Genomic DNA, 9,256 nt, shown 5'->3' on the forward strand with positions numbered 1-9,256 from the left:
TAAGGTTGCCTAATGGAAGCGCCGGGCCTGCTTACAAGCCTACTTTTTTTTTCACAGAAATAAACAATATGTGTGTTTAAAGGCAATACTTAGCCCAGGGCCATAAAGGAGAGAAGTCCACGGCAGTTTGTCCAGTGTCTGCTCCCTCAGCTCTGCTCTCTCTTCCAGGGCTTCCTTTGGCGCCAGAAGACTGGGATATACCATCTCTCTGTGGAAGGAGGGGGGAACTCTATGTATTAGCTCCCCCCCCCCCCCTTCAATAGCTCCAAATCGTTTTTTTAAGAAAAAAAGAAAAAATTGGAGCGTGGCAGATAGTGGAGACCTCTATACAGAGGTCTCCGCAGCGACATACCCGGCGCCCTCCTCCTATGCATGAGGGGGGAACCGTGGTATAGCCCCCTTCCTCCTCTCTCCGTAGCGCTGCTGGCCCGAAAATCCAAGATGGCCGCCGCTACTTGTAATGCCGATAACCGGCACTCTCTGCCTGTAATGGCAGCGCCGGTTATCGGGGAGGCTGGAGGAGTGCAGCGGTCCATGAGACCGCTTGTCACTCCTCAGTTTAGGCACCTTTTTTTTAAGTTTCCCTGCCAGTGAGAGCCTCTGGCTCCCATCTAACAGGAGAATGCCTGCGCTGCTGGCTGTGAGTGTGTTCTCTATTATAGAACACACTCCAGCGCTGCCACCTGTAATAGAGAATAAAAAAAAAAAAAAAAAATAAAAGAAATAAAATCTTTTAAAATTATACTAGGATAAAAAAAACGCTGCCCAACTCCAGGGCACCTGAAAAAAACTGAAGAGTCCTCGGGGATTGTAGAGGGGAGGGGTCTGTCGGCAGCTCCCCAAGCTCCCTCCACAACCCTTGGTAAGCAGTGTCCCCCAGACGGGATGAAAGAGAAATTATATTAATTAAAAAGAACATAGAAAATATTTAGCATAACATATAAATCATATCAAGCCAGAGTACCACTGACACAGGCGGGATGGATACCATCTACATGTAGGAGCAGAAATCGACATTCGGCAGATCAGGCAATGTTTTTCCAGTCTTCAAATGTCCAGTTTTGGTGAGCCTGTGCCGCTGTAGTCCATAGTTTCCTGCCCTTATAATGAGGTTCCCGTTAAACAACGTAAATGAAAATCTTAAAACACACAAAGGTGTCACATGTAAAATAGACAGTCCCAACATCTCCTGACTTTATGATTTATTTAAGGCTAAAACGAGCAATATTTTAGAGAGATAACGAAAGTTATATTTAATAAAAGGGATATTTGTAAAGTGTTAGGAGTAGGGACGTGACAGTACACTTTTGCACGGCGCTCGCCCTTCTAGTTTGCGGAGGTGTCTTCAAAGACCGTAAAACAGACATGCAAATTGCACCTTGTAGAGCGCTGAACAGGCCATATAATCGGACAAGTGCAAAACCAAAGTGGTATTTGGTGTGCTCTGGTACACAATGTGACTGAGGTCCAGTGTGTGCAAGAGATGGGTACACTGTGGAATATGAGTTTTTATTAGATGACATGAAATGAATGTAACTAATTAGGAGCGCCTGCATAGCAGAACAGCACTCAGTACAGACATCATGTATATTGGTGTCATTTATCTGCAACTGCTGATAATCTGATTATCCTTTAATCCATACTTGTTAACTCTCCCGAAATGTCCAGGAGACTCTCAAAATTTTCGATTCGCGGTGAATCGCGTTATTTTAACCCCGGCATTTCCGTCGCAGGGGCGGGGCCAAAATGACGTGTTTGGTCCCATCCAGCCCTCTAGTCACACCCCTCTCATGGACTACACTTGCCGAAAGTAGGCATGTATGCTGTAATCTGTGATGTAACTGCATTACAACATTGATGTTTTGTTAAACTGCATTATTACAGGTGTAATACGCAGCTTACTGTGTTTTCCCCTCCAAGATCCACATTATTTTCTGGGTAGAAAATATACTGAAAAGTTAATGTCCTCTGAATATTTTTATAAATACTCCCATCCTCTCGCTGGTCAATTTCTTGCCCATTTCTTTTCCAATTCTTGGTCCCTGTCCTGATATAATGACATTTATTAAAGATTGGGGAGTACATAGGGGGAGGCAAACTGGGGCAGCTGTCGCAGGCAGCAATATTTAGGGGGCAATAGAACAAAAATTATTATTATTTTCAAAATGCCAACTTTCTTGGTGCAGATATAAAATATAAATGGTATTTACTTTGGTAGCTCTAATAATCTAATAATGCTTAAAATGAAAATATTTGTCTTTTATAATGTACACAAATCATATACAAATGTTTATGGTAGATGTCTTTCTTAACATTAATGAATTAATTTAACACAGGGAACCGCAGTTGGGAGCAGACTATTCTGTAGCAGGTGAAATGGGTGTCGGATGGTTTGTGAAAATGTGAGTTAGATAAATATACTATATTTTAGTTTCCAGCCATCACCTCTTGATTTACGATGGGCAAATTGAAGTTTCGGCGGCACAAATGCAGCTCTGGAACCGCAGTGGTTTTTGCAGCTGCAGTCTCAGTTAATGTTATAGGTTTGCAGGGCAGAATGGTCACAGTTATAGAGGAATTGACATCTGCACACAACGGGGAGGCGTTTGGTGGAGTCAGGGCGTTCGGTTCCTGGCGCGTCACAGAGTAGGTACACCGATGCACCTCATTTTGCAGAGCAGCGCATGAACGAGATTTGAAATGATTGTAATGAGGTGTGTCCCTTGCCAGGTGCGGCCTTTCCCACTCTGCAAAAGAATTTTAATTTTACACCAGCTCAGAACTGGGAGTACTCAGCCGTCCGCACTAGTATTCGGAACTTAAACTAGTCCCCTAGTTGGAGCAAGAGATACATCAGTAAACCAGCGTACTTCTGTGTGCACCTGAGTTTGTCTTGGACATGACTGTACGAGAACACCCTTACTGTATATTGCCTACGTGAGTTCGCCCATTCCCCACCCTGTTCACTCCCCTAAATCGGTGGCTGTAGTAAGTGTCTTTGCACTCAGAGGTGACTTGGACGTGGCTGCGTTCTATTGCATACCGTCCGAGTCTGGGCAAGCGCAGGGTATTTTCTGCTGACGATAGCACCCATTTGCGGGATACGTTCCTTAATGGCTCAAACCTAAGGTGTGCATTGAATGAGGCTCCTGATTGGACCTGAATCACAGCTATCAATTTAGATGCTTCATTTTTATCCACATTACTGACCATAGGAGATGGAATACCCTGGACAACTGCATTCCTCTGTACTGAAAACAGTCTTCCTTCCCAAGCTTCACTTCCACAACCCAAGTCCCCTGGAATCTGCCATAATCCACAGACTAGACTAGCTTTAGAGAGTCGCAGACATATGCTCACATTGAAACAGTGTAATAGTCACAAACAGTCTGGGGTATCTGCAGTATGCATGACCAGTATCCTTGAAGAAGAGGGGCAAGTGTGGCATTTGGAGGAGGGATTTGAAATGTAAATGGTGTCGTAAAATGATCACAAGGGAAAACACATGATTTTCATTTTTCCTATTTTGCCATCTCTTTTTGGCTATTAAAAGTATTTACCACTTTGAGATTTTTACACATTTTACTTTCTAACATCATAGAATCATAATGGATTTATCCCAGAATCCCTCCCACTGATAAAAACATAACAGTTCACAATGCCAAAACAAAATAGCTAAACATTTTTCTTAAGTAATTAGAAATATAAAACAGACAACGATTGCTTGAGCATTTTGCCCAAGTAAACCCTGCTGTAATCAGTTGTCTTCAGAGGTCACATAAGTAATTGGATCCCACCTGTGTACAATTAGTGTTTCACGTAATCTGAAAATAAACACACGTGTCTGTGAGAGGTCCTACAGTTGGTCAAAGCTTCATCATGAAGTTCAAAGAAAATTCAAATAGAACATGTTAATGATCAGCACTGGTCAGAAGAAGGTTATAATGAGATTTCCAAACTGTTTACCATCCCCCAGAGCACTATCACATCCATCATAAAGAAATTAAGATAATGTGGCACAACTGTGAATTTGTCTAGAACAAAACTGAATATCCCTCCGAGAAGGGTACTTGTGAGGGTACCCACCAAGAGGAGCCTGGCAGCTCTGTCAGTTTAGCTTTCCATTGCAGAGTTGATAGAAACTATCCATAGGACAACAGTAGCCTGGCTACATGAAATCTTGCCTAGAATTTGTCTGAAAGCATGGGGAAGATCTTTATACCAAGTGGAGAAAGATTATCTGTCCTGATGAGACCAAGATTGAACGTTTGGCTTCAATGCTAGGCAGAAATCTAACGCAGCACGTGATTCCAAAAGAACGATCCCTACATTGAATCATGCTGGTGGTATAATGTTATGGGATTTTTCCTTTGCATCAAGGACTGGAAAACTTGATAAAATCGTGGGCAAAATGAGTGGACTAAGATGTAGCCAAATCTTGCAGGAAAACCTGCTGCAGTCAACAGCCGTTCAGTGTGCCGAAGCGTACAGCAAATGCCACATTGGAGTGGCTTAAATACCGAGCAAATCATTGATCCAGAGTAGCCCGGTCAAAGCTAAGTCACATTCCCAATCTGTGGAATGGTTTGAAAATTCCCCACCAAGGGTCCTCTTGTAACCGAAAATGACAAAGCAGAATTGGCGAAAATTGCAGTTTCTTGGTGTGCAAAGCAGGTAGAAGATTGCCCAAATATACTCACGGCTTTAATTCCTGCTAAATGAGTTTCTACCAAGTATAAAAATAAAGGTGTGAATATATATGCAGTCATTTTTTTTGCAATTATTTAAACTAAAGCTTTAGAGATGTATTTTATATTTGTCAAATGTACCGTATATACTCGAGTATAAGCCGAGTTTTTCAGCACATTTTTTGTGCTGAAAAAGCCCCCCCTCGGCTTATACTCGAGTGATGCTCAGGACTCCGAACACCGGTTACCGCGCATGCGCGGGTTGCATCACCAGCACATCCGGCAACAGAGCCAGACACGGAGCGCACAGCGCTTACACAGGGGAATACCACCACATCATCGGGATTTACGGCAGCCGCACAGTGGTCCCGAGCACATCAGTTTCTCACTGCCTGGATAAACTTTTGGTATTGTCCTACCGACTATGCCGTTGTTATTCACTTGTATGCAGAGACTTTGAGATTGCTTCCTGGTACATCGTTAGAAGCAAACACCGGCCAGGAGCAGGATCGCTACCTGGAAGGAGGACCTTTGCATAGACTACCTGGACACACCATCTGGGGAGGGAGGTAAGTGCACTATCCAACCTTCCCAGACTCGTGGCCCTTTGTTTTTATTGTGACAATGTTTTAACAGCACCGTTAGATTGGCGGTTGCTATATTGTATTGTGAGGACATATGCAATCAGTAACCAGCCCCATACATACAAACGGATATCACATCCTCTAGAGATGCCTGCTTGTTTTTTATGAGTAAGTCCACGTTTAGTCCACCATTGTTTTATCCAATATTGCATTTTTTACAATCTACATATTTTTATTTTTCATATTGCTTTTTATTTACACTTTCCTTTGTATCTATTGCGCTGGAGAATCCATTGTTGTTGTATTCCCAGGGGTTCGAGACCACCCCTTCTTTCTGTTCCTCTGGCTGCCCATTTTCATCCATTACTGTGATTGTTTTTGTCGCATGTACTTTGAAATTTACCAGTAGCTGCTGCATTTCCCACCCTAGGCTTATACTCGAGTCAATAAGTTTTCCCAGTTTTTGTGGTAAAATTAGGTGCCTCGGCTTATATTCGGGTCGACTTATACTCGAGTATATACGGTATTTAGATCGGTGTTAAGAATTACCATATAAATTCATTTTGATTACATAATATAAGAGAAGAAAATAAAATAAAATGGGAAGAGTGGGGGAGGGGGTGAACACTTTTATATAACACTGTATATAACAGACACAAATGGATGGTATATATGGATCCTGATTAGTATAATTTACAAATAGCATTATAAAATAAATATACAATTTTCAATCTGCATCTTTTGAACAATGTTTCATGATTTGGGGGGATTTCGATCATCTGTAATAACTCCCCAATGAAGAGCAATAAAACGAGTTCGAAATGTTCTTGTTCCACCTCAACTCTCATAGCGCATCGATTTCTGGCCGCAGGAAACGTATAAATGATGTGACAGTAAAAGCTACTTAAATAGAGAAGGTTGGTTCTCCCAGGTTTTGTAAGTTACTCAGTATTGTTTAATCGGAAACATATGAAAAAGGGTCGACGCTTGATGTTCCCCTTTGGAAAGTAGCATGGATGAAAGAAAACACCTCTTCTCTGGTCAACCACGTTATTAAGTACAGTCCATCGTTATACAGCAATCTACATTACAATGAAAGCACTGGCTAAACATACACTAGGAGGTCTTGATGAAGTTTGATTTCACATGATTGCCCTTTTGTGCATATAATTTACATATAAAACTGTTCTCTCTGTACTGTTAGCCATTATGCAATGTGTTATTTTGTTATGATAATTATAACCGGGCTTGTTCATCAAAGGGTTTTTAGCTGACAGGAGTTGAACCCAGTGCGGTTTTCTGCTGCTGCAGCCCATGCATTTCCAGGTTCTACACGCTGTGCAGTCAGACATGCCCCTCTGCCTACCACCGCTATAACACATTGGTTATTTGAGTTACTGACGCCACCCTGTGAGCTTGAACCATTGCACACCGTTCTCTGTAAACTCCAGAGGGGATCAGCACTTTCTGAGATGATCAAACCACCCGGTCTGGCATCAACAATCATTCCACGATCAAATTCACTTGGATCACTTTTCTTCCCCATTTTGGTGTTTGGTCTGAACAACAACTGAACCTTTTCAGCCTGTCTGCATGCTTTTATGATTGTGTTGCTGCCACATGATTGGCTGATTAGATATTTGCATTAACGAGCAGGTACACAGGTGCTTCTTGGCCTTTTGGCTAAGAGTAGGTGTACATGCCCATGGATGCAGTGGGGCTTAAAGACACCCCCCTGTAGGCGATGGGCCGTCACCTGGTCCTCTGGCCAAGAGGCCGGCTGCCTGGAGCCCGAGTTGCTACATGCCCAAAAATGCATTGTGGAGAAAGAGGCACCTGTGCACAGAGTAAGGCCCTCTGCACCTTTAATTTTCAGGCAGCACCATTTTTTTCGCCCTAGCCTGTTGGCCGAGTGCAAGCATCATTTTTATATTTCCGTCCGAAAGGCTGGGGCCTTATGGCACTGTTGAAGTCGTATAATTGGATGAACGAAAGTATATTGGTTTAATATTGGTTTGCCGTGCGTATTGCGAAGCGTACGCCACGTGTTACGTGACGTGGTGCGTTCGCACGGTAAAATACGCACGCACACACTCGCATTACAACAGTTAGTTATTTATATAATTTCATATTGGTTCTGTTACACTGTAATTCAGGAGCAGATAGTATTCGGTTTATTATTAGTCTATATATATGTATATATATATATATATATATATATATATATATATATATATATATATATATGTTGATTATATGTACATTGTAGTGTTATTAAAGGTTTAGGTAATAGGAAAGGTGTCATGCCTGATATCATATTGAAGCCCTAATCATCAGCAGCTGTCCGGTGCAGTCGGCGAAGAGATCGCACATTGCATACTTTAGTTATTGATATTAGAGAGTAAAACCTTTGTATGATACTGGCTATGAAAAGGAGCAGACCCCCTTTAGAGAAGACCCCCACCTTTGGATTCCTTAGATTGAATCAACCTATTACCTGTCTGGCCTGGACCCACCCAACGTCTGGACCTATAGAAACAATCTACGTCATCTCTATTGTTCACAATGAAACACTGACTGTATATATATTAGTTGCATCTCACTGGGGCCTCAGTCAACTCTGACACAATATTCTATACAGAATATTGTCCATTGGGTCCGGTGGGTGCGCAGCGTGCGCAAGCGATTGCATTTGGTATGTACTTATCTTTTGGTATTGGCTGTGCTGTACTGTACTTTATCATGATATAATAATGTATTGAATTGTTGACTATTTACATCTGTTAAAAATAAATCACTTTGTGCTTTGGACACACATTCAATTGATTGGGCAATGCTTATTTTAAAACGATAGAATTACTTTAATAATATGGGGGCTCGTGAGTTAGGAATTACGTTACCGGCAGGTATGCAACGCTTACGATAATTCGGTTCCTCAACAAAGGGTGGATGGACGGACGCGTCGTATAAAGCAGGAAAGAACGTAATACGTCTAATACCTGTGGTTCACTGTGTGTTGCGAAACCGAATGTCCGTTGTTGCATAGACTGAAGGAACGCTAATTAGAATCTAGGGACAAGAAAGAAAAATGTTTCTTTTTATTGTCGTTTTATGTTTTAAAAGTGTATTGCATTGCTGTGCGTATGTGTAGTTCCTGCTGTGCGTACGCGAACTTCCGGTAGATTTGCCACGTGGTTGAACAATAGTTTTGATAGTTGTTATATGCATACTGTAAGCACTTGGTAAAGTCTCTGAAAAGATAGTGCCATTGTTTGGGAAAGTTATTTTCTGTACAGAAAACAAAGGTTATGTGTGTGTATGTGAATGAATACATAAAGGCAAAAATATACTGGTAACTATAGGCAACTATAGGTTTTCACACATGCACCCAATACTAATCACGACATTCACTGATAAAGGGTATTGTTTGCTGGAAAGGACAGAGCATGGCAGTGTTATCTGTGGTCCGCATAATGAATCATTGAGCTGTGCAAATCGACCGCATGGCAAGGCCGTGATTGAGTATTGGGAGGGCAGTGTGGTACTATTTGAAAATTGATAGCGCTTTAGTTCAGGTGTGTCTGACGGGGCATGTTAAAAAAAGGTGACCTGACAACAAAGGTTCTGTTCTAGGGCTGAGCAGGATATAAAGAAACCTTTGTGTGAGTGGTGTTCTGTTCTAACAAAGAGCAGGTGATAAAGAGACACCACAGAGTATACTTGGCAGGTATACTCAAAGCGAAAATAACAGGTTTTTGCGGCATTCCCAAATATTAATCGCAAAGCTTACCGATAGTTAGTATCCGTAGGCGGTGCGATCGGACCGCATGGTTGATTTAGTGCAGCCGTGATTGCGACTTGGGAGATGTGGGAGGAAATACGCTGCAACCACTGATATTCTTGATTGATATCTGGTGCTGACAGTGGTAAAGTACTCAAACTAGGAAGGGCATTGATATCTTAAGGGGACGTGCCTGTTGAAAA

The sequence above is a fragment of the Mixophyes fleayi genome, chromosome 4 (genome assembly GCF_038048845.1).
Source record: "Mixophyes fleayi isolate aMixFle1 chromosome 4, aMixFle1.hap1, whole genome shotgun sequence".
NCBI lineage: Eukaryota > Metazoa > Chordata > Amphibia > Anura > Limnodynastidae > Mixophyes > Mixophyes fleayi.